This window comes from Balaenoptera physalus (assembly GCF_965194825.1).
Source record: "Balaenoptera physalus genome assembly, chromosome: 3".
In the NCBI taxonomy this organism is placed as follows: Eukaryota; Metazoa; Chordata; class Mammalia; order Artiodactyla; family Balaenopteridae; genus Balaenoptera; species Balaenoptera physalus.
In genome coordinates, this window is record NC_138890.1 from 101,561,056 (window position 1) to 101,576,511 (window position 15,456).

Consider the following 15,456-nt stretch of genomic DNA (forward strand, 5'->3'; position numbering starts at 1 on the left):
TAGAATTCCTTAGGATTTTCTACATACAAGATCATGTCGTCTATAAGAAGAGATAGTTTTACTTCTTCCTTTCCAGTCTGGATGCCTTATATTTACTTTTCTGGCCTAATTGTCCTGGCTGGAACTTCCAGTACAATATTGAACAGAAGGGTTAAAAACGGACACACTTGTCTTGTTCCTGATCTTAAGGGCAAAGCTTTCAGTCTTTCACCATTAAGTATGAAGTTAGTTGTGGGTTTTTTGTAAATGTCTTTTATCAAGTTGATGAAATTCCCTTCTACTCCTGGTTTGTTGAGTGTTTTTTATCATGAAAGGGTGTTGGATTTTGACACATTCTTCTCTGCATCTATTTAGATCATCACGTAGTTTTTGTCCTATATTCTATTAATGAGGTATATTACATTGGTTCATTTTCCTGTGTTGATTCAACCTTACATTCCTGGGATAAATGCCACTTAGTCATGGTGTAAAATGCTTTTTATATGTTGCTGGATTCAATTTGTTAATAGTTTGTTGAGTATTTTAGCCTATATATTCATAAGTAATATTGGTCTATAGTTTTTTTTTCTTGTAATGTTTTTGTCTCGTTTTAGTATCAAGGTAATACGGGCCTTAGAGAATGAGTTGAGAGTTGTTCCCTCCACTTCTGTTTTTGGGAGAGTTTGTGAAGGATTGGTGTTAATTTCTGGTAGAATTCACCAATGAAACCATCTGATCTGGGTTTGTCTTTGTGAAAAAGTTTTTGATCATTAATTCAATCTGCTTTTTTGTTATAGGTCTTTTCCTATTTTTTAGTCTCCAGTCATTTCAGTACTCTGTGTCTTTTTGGGAATTTGTCTATTTCATCTAGGTTATAAAATTTAATGATGTACAACCGTATATTGTATCCCCTTCTAATCTCTTTATTTCTGTAAGGTCAGTAATAGTGTTCCTCCTTTCATTCCTAACGTTTGCAATTTCAATCTTACCTCTCTTTTGTGTGTGTGTGCATATGCGTGCAAGTGTGTGTTTGTGTGAGTCTAGCTAATGCTTCATCAATTTTGTTCATCCTTTCAAAAATCTTTAGTTTCATTGATTTTCTCTATTTTTTCTATTCTCTTTTTATTAATTTCCAATCTAATCTTTATTGTTTTCTTCCTTCTGCTTGCTTTAGGTTTAGCTTGCTCTTCTTTTTCTAGTTTCTTAAGGTTGATGGTTATGGTATTGATTTCAGATCCTTTTTTTTTTTTTTTTTTAGATCTTTCTTTTTTAATGTAGGCATTTAGTCTACAGTTTTATTTTCTTCTGATGTGTTTGTTTGGCTTTGTTTTCAGGATAATACTGTCGTCATAGAATGAGTTAGAAGGTTTCTTTCCTCTGTTTTCTAAAAGAGTTAGTGAAATGTTGGTATTTTTTTCTGTTTTTGTTTTTTTTATAGAATTCACCAGTAAAGACCTTGGGTCTTTGCTTTTCCTTGTGGGAAGATTTTGAATTACTAATTCAATTTCTTTACTTGTTTTAGACCTGTTCAGTTTTTGCAGTTTTTCTTGATTTGGTTTTGGTCATTTATGTCTTTCTAAAAATGTGCCCATTTCATCTGTGTGTCTACTTTTTGGCATAAAGTTGTTCATTGTGTTGTCATAATCTTTTCGATTTTTGTATGACCAGTAGTGATATATTTTTCATTCATTATTTTGGTAATTTATGCCCTTTTTCTTTTTCTCTTGATCAGTCTAGCTAAGCGTTTGCAATTTTGTTAATATTTTCAAAAACCAACTTTTGTTTTTATTGTTTATTGCTTTTCTCTTTTCTGTATCATTTATTTCTGCTGTAATCCTTTATGTTGCCTTTCTTCTCCTTGCTTTGCATGTGGTTTGCTCTTCTTTTTCTAGTGTCCTAAGATTGAATCTTGAGGCACTTATTCTACACCTTTCTTCTTTTTTGATATGTGTTTAAAGCTATAGATTTCCTTCTATAGCTTTTTATGTATCCCGTAAAATGTGACATATTGCGTTTCCACTATCATTCAGTAAAAAATATTTTCTAATATCCCCTGTGATTCCTTTTTTGACTTGTTATTTAAAAGTATGTTAACTTCCAAATATTGGGAATTTTCCAAAATTTTTTAATGCTATTGATTTCTGATTTAATTTTGTTGTACTCATAGAACATGATCTTATTACTTCCTATGATCTCATTACTTTTAAATTTATTGAGACTTGTTTTATGACCTAGAATATGATTTATTTTTGAAAAAAATTTTTGGCATTTGGAAAAAAAATGTGTATTCTGCCATCATTGAGTGGAGTAGTCTGTATATGGGAGTTAGGTTGAATAGGTTGACAGTATTTCAGATCTTCTGTACTCTTGCTGATTTTCTGTTTAATTCCATCAATTATTGAGTGCAGAGGATTGAAATATCTAATTATAAATCTCAAATAGTCAATTTCTTTGAATTCTGTCATTTTTTGCTCCACTGACTTGGAGGCCCTGTTTTAGGTGCATATATATTTGTAAATATTATATCTTTTTGATGTATTGACCCTTTTATATCTGTTTTTCTCAAATACTATTTCTTTTTTTTTTAATTAATTAATTTATTTATTTTGGCTGCACCGTGTCTTAGTTGCAGCATGCTGGATCTTTAATTGCGTCATGTGAACTTCTTAGTTGTGGCATACAAAATTCTTAGTTGCAGCACGCGGACTCTTAGTTGCGGCATGCATGCGGGATCTAGTTCCCCGATCAGGGATGGAGCTGGGGCCCCCTGCATTGGGAGCACAAAGTCTTACCCACTGGACCACCAGGGAAGTCCCCTCAAGTACTATTTCTTGAAGCCTATTTTGTGTAATATTAGTACAGTAACTCCAGCTCTGTTATGATTACTGTTTGTATGGCATATCTTTTCCATCTTTTAACTTTTAATCTATTTATTGTCTTTGAATGTAAAATATGTCTTGTATAGATGACACATGGTTGCATCTTGCATTTATATGTAGTCTAACAATTCCTGCCTTTGGATTGAGGTGTTTAGACCTTTCATATTTAATGTACTTATTAGCATGATCACGTTTATATTTTCCATATTGCTTTGTTTTTATATGACTCTTGTCTCTTTTATTTCTTTCTTCTACCTTGGTTGCCTTCTTTGGTATTAGATAAATATTTTTAATATAGTCATATTTTAATTTCTAGTGAAACTTTACCTTTTAAAAAGTTATTTTCTTAGTGTTTGCACTAGAGAACATAGTCTACATCTTAACTTACCACAGCCAACTTAATGCAACCAGTTAATACTGACTTAATTTTGAGAAAATATAGAAATTTTGTTCCAGCATAGTTTTATTCCTTCCTGTCCTTTCTGCTATTATTGTCATATGTATTACATCTCTACATGTTTTAAAATAATCAATGCATTACTATAGTTATTGCTTTATGCAATCTATGTCTTTTAAAGAGTTCAATTAAAAGAAATGAGATAATATTTTATAGAGCCTTTTATACTAGCCCACATATTTACCATTTCTGGAGCTCTTTATTTCTTACTTTGGATTTAAATTACCATCTGGTGTCAATTCCTTGCAGCTTGAAGGATTTCCCTTAATATTTTTTTAAGACCCATCTGCTAACCACAAATTCTCAATCTTTATTTCATCTTCAGTTTTAAAAGTGATGGCTCTATTTTGCCTTCAATTTAAAGGTAGTTATTCTTTTTTTAAAATTAATTAATTAATTTTATTTTTGGCTACGTTGCATCTTCATTGCTGCATGCAGGCTTTCTCTAGTTGCGACGAGCGGGGGCTACTCTTTGTTGTGGTGCACGGGCTTCTCATTGCAGTGGCTCCTCTTGTTGCGGAGCACAGGCTCTAGACACATGGACTTCATAGTTGTGGCACACGGGCTCAGTAGTTGTGGCTCGCAGGCTCAGTAGTTGTGGCACACAGGTTTAGTTGGCCTTCGGCATGTGGGATCTTCCCAGAGCAGGGCTCAAACCTGTGTCCCCTGCATTGGCCAGCGGATTCTCAACCACTGTGCCACCAGGGAAGCCTAAAGGTAGTTATTCTTTTTTTTTTTTTCCTCTACCTTATTCATCTCCAGTTTTATTTTTTTATTTTTTTTAACATCTTTATTGGAGTATAATTGCTTTACAGCGTAGTTATTCTTGATATAGGATAATTAGTGGACAGTTTCTTTTTTTTCTTTCAGCATTTTGAATTTCTCATTCCACTGACTTCTGGCCTCCATTATTTCATTGATGCTCACCTGTATGTGATGATTTACTTTTCTCTTGCTGCTTTTAAGATTTTCTGTTTGTCTTTGTTCACCAATAGTTTGATTATGTTATGTTGAAATATCCATCTCTTTATATTTGTCCTGCGTGGGGTCTGTTGAATTTCTTTGATGAGTAGATGAATATTTTTCATCAAATTTGGTATGTTTTTATCCCTTATTTCTTCACATATTTTTTTCTATCCCTTTTTCTGTCTCCATTCCTTCTGGGATACTCATTACATGCTTTTTGATATAGTTGTGATTATCCAAAATGTCTGAGTCTTTGTTCTTTTTTTTTTTAAATTTATTTATTTAATTTATTTATTTTTGGCTGCGCTGGGTCTTCGTTGCTGCACGTGGGCTCTCTCTAGTTGTGGCAAGCAGGGGCTACTCTTCTTTGCAGTGCATGGGCTTCTCATTGCGATGGCTCCTCTTGTTGCAGAGCACGGGATCTAGGTGCACGGGCTTCAGTAGTTGTGGCACACAGGCTCAGTAGTTGTGGCTCACGGGCTCTAGAGCACAGGCTCAGTAGTTGTGGTGCACGGGCTTAGTTGCTCCGTGGCATGTGGGATCTTCCCGGACCAAGGCTTGAACCTGTGTCCCCTACATTGGCTGGCGGATTCCTAACCACTGCACCATGAGGGAAGTCCTGTTCATTTTTTAAATTATTTTTTCCCTCTGTTCTTCAGATTGGATAATTTATATTCATCTATTTTAAATTCACTAATTCTTTCTTCAGATCATCTTGAATCTGCTGTGAAGTTCCTATAGTGACTTTCCATTTTATACACTTTTCAAGTCCAAAATTTCCATTTGGTTCTTTTTAAAAATTTCTTTCTCCTTATTGTGAATCTCTTACATTTTTTATTCATCATTGCCATACTTTCCTTTTATTCTTTAAATATGGTCACCTTTGGTTCATGGAATGTATTTATAATATCTGCTTTAAAGTCTTCATTTAAATTCAACATCTAGGGATACTCAGTTTCTATTGGCTGCTTTTTCCCTATTTATTTGCATGTCTCATAACTTCTTGCTGAAAACTGGATATTTTAGATCATATATTGTAGCAACTCTGGATTCTGAATTTTTTTTCTCCCTGTTGTTGCTTTGTTTATTTGCTTGTTTCCTTGTTTAGTAATTTGCCTAAACTAAGTCAGTAACACCTACCTCCCTTGTGATAGGTGGCCACTGATTTTTTTGTGTGTGTGTGATTCTTGTTATGAGTTTTACATTTGGCTTCCTAGGACTTGCCTCTGTGTCTGTGAAGCTTAAATGATAAGCTGATGGTTGGATAGTGGATGTGTGCAAACACTTCAAGTCAGTAAGTCATCTGTCATGTGCTCATGGATCTCTGTATTGATAGAGGAATATATTTAAAGTTTACATTGTTTTCAAGTGTGCCCAGCTTTTGCTTTCTGCTGAGCTCTTTCACATTTCCTCTGTGCATGTGATTGTTCGGCCTCAGGAATGTGTGGCTAGCTTTGTTCCTCTCAGGCCTCCATTGTACATACTCTCAGCCATAGCCAAGAGTACGCTTGCCCCAAGTGTGAACATAACCTTGGCCTAGTTGAGCTGTTGACTCTCCTTGCTTGCTCCCTTTTTTAAGGCCATCTCTTCCACTGAAACACTGCTGGAGGTGGGCATCACCCACCACTCAAGTACCAGTGAGCCCCCTTTGACCACAGCAGAGATGTTTCTGGTTCTAACGACCTTCCCCACCCTGGAAGAACCTCTGTACTCACTGAGCTGTGGTTGATGTTGATAAGGGTAGCTGTAGGCTAGAATACCAGAGGGCCCTAGTTTTCTTACCTAAAGATTAATAGTTTTTCAAATATAAATGCTTTTCAAATTGTTATCTTCCTTTGGTCTAGTTCTAGGTGACTAAAATGGTTGTATTTGTCAATTTTGTCTACCTCTATAGTTTCTTTTTTGGAAGAGTATTAACTGATTGTACTCAGCCATAGCTGGATGTCCTGCTTCTGGTCTTGTATTATGTGTACATTTTTTTTCTTTACTCTCTTAGGATGATGGAAAATTTACGTGTTCTATTAATGGACTTATCTCCATTTTCTTTGGGGGCTAATTATTGTTTTACGTTGGTTTCAAATGTGGAAAAAAAAAAGATTTTCTTCAAATACCCCATTGTCCTTGACTGTGCATTCATAATAGAAAGAAGAAAATCAAAAAGCTGCCTAGAAACTATATTTGGATGGCACTGATTTGACTGGTACAGTTTGCTTTAGAGTGAATAGGTGGGTTACCATGATTATGCTGGAAGTCAGCTAAAGGCCAGAATGAGACAGACTTTTCTTTGGGGAATGCATGCTACCTTTCCTAGTTTTCCATTTTATATATAGTAGTGTGTATATGTTAATCCCAAACTCCTAATTTATCCCACCCCCCCCCCCACCTTTCCCCTTTGGTAACCGTAAATTTGTTTTCGAAGTCTGTGAGTCTGTTGCTATTTTATAAATAAGTTCATGTATCATTTTTTTAGATTCCACATATAAGTGATATCATATGGTATTTGTCTTTCTCTGTCTGACTTACTTCACTTAGTATAATAATCTCTATGTGCATCCATGTTGCTGCAAATGGCATTATTTCATTCTTTTTTATGGCTCAGTAATATTCTACTGTGTATATGTACCACATCTTCTTTATTCATTCCTCTGTCAATGGGCATTTAGGTGGCTTCCATGTCTTGCTTATTGTGAATAGTGCTGCTATGAACATAGGGGTGCATGTATCTTTTTGAATTAGAGTTTTGTTTGAATATATTTTCGGGAGTGGGATTGCTGAATCATATGGTAGTTCTATTTTAAGTTTTTTAAGGAACCTCCATACTGTTCTACATAGTGGTTGTACCAATTTACATTCCCACCAACAGTGTAGGTGGGTTCCCTTTTCTCCACACCCTCTCCAGCGTTTATTGTTTGTAGACTTTTTGATGACAGCCATTCTGACCTGTGTGAGGTGATACCTTATTGTAGTTTTGATTTGCATTTTGCTAATAATTAGCAACATTGAGCAACTTTCATGTGCTTTTTGGCCACCTGTATGTCTTTGGAGAAATGTCTATTTAGATCTGCCCATTTTTTGATTGGGTTGTTTGGTTTTTTTTGATATTGAGCTGCATGAGCTGTTTGTATATTTTGGAGACTAATCCCTTGTTGGTTGCTTTGTTTGCAAATATTTTCTCCCATTTTGTGGGTTGTCTTTTCATTTTGTGTATGGTTTTCTTTGCTGAGCAAAAGCTTTTAAGTTTAATTAGGTCCCATTTGGGTTTTTTTGTTTTTATATTCATTATTCTAGGAGGTAGATCCAAAAAGATATTGCTACGATTTATGTCAAACTGTGGTCTGCCTATGTTTTCCTCTAAGAGGTTTATAGTATCCAGTCTTACATTTAGGTCTTTAATCCATTTTGAGTTTATTTTTGTGTATGGTGTTAAAGAATGTTCTAATTTCATTCTTTTCCATGCAGTTGTCCAGTTTTCCCAGCACCACTTATTGAAGAGACTGTCTTTTCTCCACTGTATATTCTTGCCTCCATTGTCGTAGACTAATGAACCATAGGTGGATGGGTTTATTTCTGGGCTTCCTATCCTGTTCCATTGATCTATATTTCTGTTTTTGTGCCAGTACCATACTGTTTTGATTACTGTAGCTTTGTAGTATAGTCGGAGTCAGGGACCCTGATTCCTCCAGCTCCGTGTTTCTTGCTCAGGATTGCTTTATGTTTTGTGTTTCCATAGAAATTTAAAAACCTTTTGTTCTAGTTTTGTGAAAAATGCCATTGGTAATTTGATAGGGATGGCACTGAATGTGTAGATTGCCTTGGGTAGTATAGTCATTTTGAAAATATTGATTCTTCCAATCCAAGAACATGGTATACCTTTCCATCTGTTTGTGTCATTTCCGATTTCTTTCATCAGCCTCTTATAGTTTACAGAGTATAGGTTTTTTGCCTCCTTAGGTAGATTTATTCCCAGGTATTTTATTGTTTTTGATGTGATAGTAATTGGGATTGTTTGCTTAATTTCTCTTTCTGATCTTTTGTTGTCAGTGTATAGAAATGCAAGAGATTTTTATGTGTTAATTTTTTATCCTGCAATTTTACCAAATTCACTGGTGAGCCCTAGTAGTTTTCTGGTAGCATCTTTAGGATTTTCTATGTATAGAATCATGTCATCTGCAAACAGTGCTGGTTTTACTTCATCTTTTCCAATTTGGATTCTTTTAATTTCTTTTTCTTCTCTGATTGGCATGGCTAGGACTTGCAAAACTATGTTGAATAAAAGTGGCAAGAGTGGACATCCTTGTCTTCCTCCTGATCTTTCAGCTTTCAGCTTTTCCTTGTTGAGTATGATATTTATCGTATATGGCCTTTATTATGTTGAGGTAGGTTCGCTGCGTGCCCAGTTTCTGTTGAGTTTTATAATAAATGGGTGTTGAATTTTGTCAAAAGCTTTTTCTACATCTATTAAGATGATCATGTGGTTTTTATTCTTCAATTTGTTAATATAGTGTATCACATTGATTGATTTGTGTATGATGAAGAATCCTTGCATCCCTGGGATAAATCCCACTTCATCATGGTGTATCTTTTAAATATATTGTTGGATTTGGTTTGGTAGCATTTTGTTGAGGATTTTTGCATCTATGTTCATCAGTGATATTGGCCTCTAGTTTTCTTTTTTTGTGGTATCTTTGTCTGGTTTTTGTATCAGGATGATGGTGGCCTCATAGAATGAGTTTGAAAGTGTTCCTCCTGCAATTTTTTGGAATAGTTTCAGAAGGATAAGTGTTAACTCGTCTCTGAATGTTTGATAGAATTCGTCTGTGTAGCCATCTGGTCCTGCACTTTTGTTTGTTGCAAGTTTTCTAATCACAGTTTCAATTTCAGTACTTGTGATTGGTGTGTTCATGTTCTCTCTTTCTTCCAGGTTGAGTCTTGGAAGATTGTACCTTTTAAGAATTCATCCAGGGACTTCCCTGGTGGTGCACTGGTTAAGAATTCGCCTCCCAATGCAGGGGACGCAGGTGCGATCCCTGGTCAAGGAACTAGATTCCACATGCATGCCGCAACTAAGAGTGCGCATGCCACAACTAAGGAGCCCGCTGGCTGCACCTAAGGAGCCCACTGGCTGCAACTAAGACCTGGCACAACCAAAAATAAATAAATAAAATAAATAAATAAAATTAAAAAAAAAAGAATTTATCCATTTCTTCCAGGTTGTCCATTTTATTGGCATATAGTTGCCTGTAGTAATTTCTATCATCCTTTGTATTTCTGTGGTGTCAGTTGTAACTTCTCCTTTTTCATTTCTAATTTTATTGATTTGAGCCTGCTCTTTTTTTTTTCTGGCTAGAGGTTTATAAATTTTGTGTATCTTTTCACAAAATCAGGTTTTAGTTTCATTGATCTTTTCTATTGTTTTCTTCATCTTTATTTCATTTATCTCTGCTCTGATCTTTATGATTTCTCTCCTTCTACTAACTTTGGGTTTTATTTGTTCTTCTTTCTCTAGTTGGTTTAGGTGTAAGGTTTGGTTGTTTGAGATTTTTCTTGTTTCCTGAGGTAAGATTGTAGCACTATAAACTTCCCTCTTAGAACTGCTTTTGCTGTGTACCCTAGGTTATGGATCATTGTGTTTTCCCTTTCATTTGTCTCTAGGTATTTTTTTCATTTTCTCTTTGATTTATTCAATGATCCATTGGTTGTTTAGTAACATATTGTTTAATCTCCATGTGTTTGTGCTTTTTACAGTTTTTTTCTTTTATTTGATTTCTAATCTCATAGTGTTGTGGTCGGAAAAGTTGCTTGAGATGATTTCAATTTTCTTAAATTCACCGAGGCTTGCTTTGTGGTCCAGCGTGTGATCTATCCTGGAGAATGTTCCATGTGTACTTGGGTGGGTGGAATGTTGTATAAATATCAATTAAGTCCATCTGGTCTAATGTGTCATTTAGGGCCTGTGTTTTCTTATTGATTTTCTTTATGGATGTTCTGTCCATTGATGTAAGTGGGGAGCTAAAGTCCCCCACCTTTATTGTGTTACTGTCAATTTCTCATTTTATGGCTATTAGCGTTTGCCTTATATATTGAGGTGCTCTTATGTTGGGTGCATATATATTTACAATTGTTATATCTTTTTCTTTGATTGATCCCTTGATCATTATGTAGTGTCTTTCTTTGTCTTTTGTTTACAGTCTTTACTTTAAAATCTATTTTGTCTGATATGAGTATTCTACTCCAGCTTTCTTTTGATTTCCATTTGCATGTAATATCTTTTTCCATCCTCTGACTTTCAGTCTGTATGTGGTCCTAGATCTGAAGTGGGTCTCTTGTAGACAACATATAAATGGGTCTTGTTTTTGTATCCATTCAGCCAGTCTTTGTCTTTTGGTTGGAGCATTTAATCCATTTACATTTAAGGTAATTATTGATATATATGTTCTCATTGCCATTTGGTTAATTGTTTTGGATTTGTGTTTGTAGTTCTTTTTCTTCCCTTCCTCTAGTTTCTGCATTTGTGTTCTCTGTTCTGCAGGCTGCAGGATTGTAGTTCCTCTTGCTTCTGGTGTCTGCTCCCTGGTGGGTGAGGTTGGTTGAGGTGCTTGTGCAGGCTTCCTGGTGGGCGGGACTGTTACCTGCCCACTGGTTGATGGAGCTGGGTCTTTACCTCTGATGGCCAGGGCCATGTCAAGGGGTGTGTTTAGAGGCAGCTGTGGGCTCAGGATGACTTTAGGCACCCTGTCTGCTGATGGGTGGGGCTGTGTTCCCACACTGTTGGTTGTTTGGCCGGAGGCATCCCAGCACTGGAACCTGCAGGCTGTTGGATGGGGGCAGGTCTCAGTGCCAAAATGGCAATGTCCAGGAGCGCTCATGCTAAATATTCCCTAGGGCCTCTACTATCAGTATCCTTATCTCCACAGTGAGCCACAGCTGACCCCCGCCTCCCCAGGAGACCCTCCAAGACCTGCAGGTAGGTCTGGCCCTGGCTCCTATGGAGTCACTGCTTTGCCCTGGGTTCCAGAGCACATGAAACTTTGTATGTGCCCTCCATGAGTGGAGTCTCTGTTTACCCCAGTCCTATGGAGCTACTGCACTCAAGGCCCACTGTCCTTCAATACCAAATGCTCTGGGGGGTCCTCCTCCTGATGCCAGACCCCCAGGCTGGGGAGCCTGTTGTGGGGCTCAGAACTCTCACTCCTGTGGTAGAACCTCTGTGATGTAATTATTTTCCAGTTTGTCGCTCGCCTACCCAGCAGGTATGGGATTTGATTATATGATGAAAGTGCCCCTGCTACTGTCTCGTTGTGGCTTCTTCTTTGTCTTTGGATGCGGAATATCTTTTTTGGTATGTTCCAGTCTTTTTTTCATTGGTTGTTCAACAGTTAGTTTTGATTTTGATGTTTTCATATGAGGAGGTGAGCTCAAGTCCTTCGACTCCACCATGTTTTCCTAATCCCCTCCCTCCCATCTCTTTTGATCCTTAATTTTCTAGATAGTTATTTCATATCTTCAAACACAACACTTTTTCCATTTACTTTTTTTTTTTTTTTTACTCACAGTCAGATATTTAACTATGGAGAAGGAAAAAAAAAAAGAAGTTGCTGTTCAAAAAGGTAGGGGAGGGAGAGTCAGTGTTTCTTGGGCAGTCAATTGATTGCATACTTTAGCTTCACTTCTTACTCCACACTTCTGCCAATGATATAGGACATTCCTTTAATTGCAGCATTCTCTGCACACATTCTAGAGTTTTGCTTTTTCCAATCTGTTTTTACCATGAAAGCTCTTTCATCTGTTTACCTTGTACAAATTTGTTGTGATGTCTCTCTCAGTCTCTTCATTTTTGTGAGTTTACATCCTGTTCCCTCACCCCAACACACACCTTTTTTATCTTTTTAAGGGAACCTCTAGAAGGGAAGGGGGAAAAATACATGCTTATTGATTTTCCTAACCAAAAATTTTGTGCACATATTGTTAAAACAGTTGCAATGTAATGTGTACGTGTGTGCTTGGGTCCTGTTTTCATCTGTCCTTTTCAGCATTTTCTGCATTGCTATATTTCTTCATGATTATTATTTTAGTGGATTTTGAACCCATTTTTAAAGAACAGATTGTTGTATTTTTATTATTATTATTGTAGTCATTATTATTTTAGTTACTGCATCTTTTTCTTTCTTTACCCCATTCTTCATCCCACCATCAAGCACATTTACCTTTCCTCAGGTAACCAATATTAACAACATTGACAGTTTGTGGAACAGTAAGTCTTAATTTTTTCCTGTGGTCGAACTGATTGGCTGAAAGCTATCAAGAAGCGCAATTCACCCTACAGGCTGACAGTGTTATCAAGAAAGCAATTTCAGTTATTTATGGGTTTTCCATGAAATCTTGTGATTTCAGCTATGTAGTATAGGTAATATGTTGTATCTCTGTAATGGCTCCCTAGTGTGGGCATCTCCACTTAGTTCTTAGACCGAACTGAACCATGTCTCTTGTTATAATTCCTCTGTTTCCTGTTTTGCTCAAATTTAGTTCCTACACTGGCCAAGTTGTCCATGAGGGTTTTTGTCTGTTTCTGTTGAAGTATCAACTGGAAGTCAGCTTGGGACAATGGATGTTAGTAACATTTAAGCACTTGTATATCAGACACCGGAGAAAGTCAAGAAGTATGAGAACAATCAATAAATATCAAGAGAAACATCTGGAACCTTCTTCATATTAGTTTTCTAGTTGACCTAAGCCTAATGAAGAGATCATTTTGGCTGATCACAGATTATAAAATAGATTTTTCTATTAAGTAATATACTTATCATTTGACTTCTTTTCTTTTTCTTTTAGTAAGGCAAGATAAAGAAATAAGTATAGATTTTAGAATGAAGAAGTAAAACTCATTATGTATGCATGATGTAAAACTACAGAAAAAATAATAAGAGTTTAGAAAATATCCTGGATAAATACATCAATATACAAAAATTATACAAATACATACATATATAAACAAAACATGAAAAAGCCCTTGCAAAGAGATATTATTTATACTAACATTCAAAATATGAAGTTCCTGGGGATACATCTGACATAACAAGAGATGTGTAAAATTCCCATAGGGAAAATAGTAAAGCATTATTTTGTGACAATAAGACCTTAATAAATGGAATGATATACAATACACATGGCTTGGGAAACTGAAGATTTTACAGATGCCCAATTTGATCAATCAAATTCCTACTGTCTATTTTGGTAGGGAGGAGAGAATACTTGACAAAAGATTTTAAAATTATATAGAAAGACAAAGGGCCAAAAAACAAGAATAACAACAGTGTATTTTGGTGCAGAGAAAGTCAAATAGATTGGTGGAACCTTACTAGTGAATGTTTAGACCACAGACCCACCTCTTTGGTGACTTTACTTGGGAGGTTGTTAGAAACACAGAATCTCAGATCCCAACCCCAGATCAACTGAATCAGAATCTACTTTAATAAGATAACCTAGAAGAGTGGGGAAAGATTTTTTTTAATTTTTAAAAAATTTTTAAAAAAATATTTTGGCCATGCCACGTGGCATGTAGGATCTTAGTTCCCCAACCAGGGATTGAACTCGAGTCCCCTGCATTGAAAGCATGGAGTCTTAACCACTAGACCGACAGGGAAACCCCAAAGATGGTTTTAGTAAACAGTTCTGGGGCAACTGGTAATTAAACAAGAAAAACATAATTGTATTGAAAGGTTGCTTATTTCATATGGTGCAAACATCCCTTACTCTCTGTGATCTACGTTTCTTTAGGAACATTTGAAAAATCACTGAAAATAAAAGGGCTGTTTTGAATATCGTTTTCCTAGGTACATCCATTATCCATTTGCCTATAATCTATGAATCATCTTGTTGATAAGGTTTTCTTAGGTATCCCAACTTCAGGATGTCTTTATGTGTTTCCAGCATCTCTTGGATCAAGTCTGTATATTATAACAATGATAGTACTGTCACTGCCAATGTAGATGACTAATGTTGTGACTATGCCCCCTCCATGTGGCAGTGAAAGCTGTATCTAATTATTTTATAGGTGTGCTTTGTATATTTTGTGGAAAAAAACTGCTGAAGATACTAAAGAAAGGGCAGCTCTTCTACTGACAACTCATAAGGAAATAATTTACCACCTACTTAGGATTAGAAGACAAGCTCATTCTTATAGTCTTCTGAAACAAAATTAGGTAAGAAATGGTTTTTGTCATATTTTAAATGATTTGTACTCTGCCTCCCCAGTTTGCTTGAAAGCTTCTATAATTCTATTCCTTTGGCCTCTAAGAGAAATGCAGTTAGCATTTTCCTTTAGGAAGGTAGTGTGCCAGCCAGCTGTCAGCCTTATGATGTGCCTGATCTCCGATGTCAGGGGAAGCACAATTCAATTTTAAACTAAGTCTTCTGCACAATAGTGCAGCAGGGCTGCCAGCATCTCTCTTTATGTTCCTTTCTTTCAAATTCTCCCTTCTACTCAAACAGTATAGCTTTATTTTTAAATCCTTTGTGTAAGATGAAACCACCACTAACTGACTTTACTTGTCTTTAGTTAAAAATCAATGAATTGAGTGAAATAATCTGTATTTCTGCTACCCTTTCTCATTTCTAGAAAATAAAGTACCACTGCTTGTTTAACTTATGACTTGTCTAAACATGTTGAAAGCATTGACTATGAGGCATAACACTCAGACGCTGAAAGGGAACTGTGACAAGTTCAGTCAAAAGGGAAAAGAGGAATAATTTATAAAAGGTGTTGCAGATAATGATGCCAGCCAGTTATTTTAAAATGCATCCATCTCACCTTTTAATGAATTAGATTTGTCAACAGGAAATGTTTTATGCACCACTTCTAATAAAAGTGGCATGCAGTGCTTTGAGGTTGGCTTCTTCAAAGCTAGAGTATTTTCAATTCAAAGATATTTTTTAAATAATAGATATTAAAAAGTATATTTAAATAATATTAAGGTTGTGACACAAACACCAAATGACAAAATTCAGGAGTTTCAAAGCAGAGGCTGACATGCCATCACTATTTCACATAGTAACTGTTTTTTAAATTAGGAGTGTAACAGACTGATTTGGGGATTGTGTGTCAGTTTAACTTTAGATTCTCTTGTTGTTTTGGTTGGTGTCACAACCTTAATGTCAGCTTTTCAAATAGGTTTCTAC

General features: G+C 35.9%; 1 protein-coding gene across 4 annotated transcripts in view; it reads left to right on the forward strand.

The window, feature by feature from the left end:
- The window catches only part of KIAA0825, a 426,330-nt gene that overhangs the window by 19,948 nt on the left and 390,926 nt on the right, over nucleotides 1–15,456 (forward strand). For all 4 annotated transcript variants that reach the window (XM_082458005.1, XM_082458002.1, XM_082458003.1 and 1 more), the window contains exon 2: nucleotides 14,333–14,480. The gene's annotated coding sequence lies outside the window, so the exon portion shown is untranslated. The remainder of the gene's footprint in view (nucleotides 1–14,332; nucleotides 14,481–15,456) is intronic.